Here is a 1027-nt window from a genome sequence, read left to right on the forward strand (position 1 = left end):
ACCTGTACCCCTAGGGATAAAAACACATTATATGTTTATAAAAAATTAAAAAAAATAATTTAAAAAATCCATTAAAGAAAAAACACATATTGCAAGCCCAGAGCTAATCTCATATTCAATCAAAAAAGTTTGAAAGTTTTCCCCTTAAAGATCAGAAAAAATACAAGTGTGTCCACTTTCACTACTCTCATTTGACATAGTACTGGATGTCCTAGCCAGAGAAACAAGGAACACAAAGAAATAAAAGACTCCAAAAAAAAAAAAAAAGTAAGAAGTAAAATTTTCTTTTTTTTGGATAACATGAACTTACATGTAAAAGAATCCTAAAAATTCACAAAAATTTTGAATTAACAAATTTAGTAAATCTGCCAAATACAAGATCAATATATCAAAGACAAGAATTTTGTTTTGTTTCATTTTTTTTTAATATGGAATGCTTCCCAGTTTTTCATGTCATCCTTTTCAGTGATCAAGCTAATCTTCTCTGCATCATTCCAATTTTAGTATATGTGCTGCCAAAGTAAGCACAAGACAGGAGCATTTTAACAATCTAATGATGAACTGTCTGAAAAAATAAAGAGAACAATCTAATTCACAATAGCATCAAAACTAATAAAATACTTAGGAAAAGATTTAACTAAGAAGATGAAAGATCTGTACCCCATAAACTATGACATTGATAAAGAAATTGAAGGAGACATAAATGGAAAGATAGCTCATATTCATGAATGGTAAGAATTAACATTGTTAAAATGTCCATACTACCGAAAACCATCTGTAAATTCAATTCCTATCAAAAATCCAATGTTAGGGGCGCCTGGGTGGCTCAGTGGGTTAAGCTGCTGCCTTCGGCTCAGGACATGATCCCAGGGTCCTGGGATCGAGCCCTGCATCAGGCTCTCTGCTCAGCAGGAAGCTGCTACCTCTTCTCTCTCTGCCTGCCTCTCTGCCTGCTTGTCATCTCTCTCTCTGTGAAATAAATAAATAAATAATCTTTTAAAAAATCCAATATTGTGTTTTTACAGAA

The 1027-nt window shown here is 32.6% G+C and overlaps 1 non-coding gene across 1 annotated transcript; it reads right to left on the reverse strand.

Annotated features, from left to right (window-relative positions):
- Positions 1-422: 422 nt before the first annotated feature.
- LOC131830967 (U6 spliceosomal RNA) lies at positions 423-528 on the reverse strand. The gene has a single exon (XR_009353494.1). It is a non-coding gene; the product is annotated as a U6 spliceosomal RNA (small nuclear RNA).
- Between the last annotated feature and the right edge of the window lie 499 nt (positions 529-1027).

The sequence above is a fragment of the Mustela lutreola genome, chromosome 4, assembly GCF_030435805.1.
Source record: "Mustela lutreola isolate mMusLut2 chromosome 4, mMusLut2.pri, whole genome shotgun sequence".
Taxonomy (NCBI): domain Eukaryota; kingdom Metazoa; phylum Chordata; class Mammalia; order Carnivora; family Mustelidae; genus Mustela; species Mustela lutreola.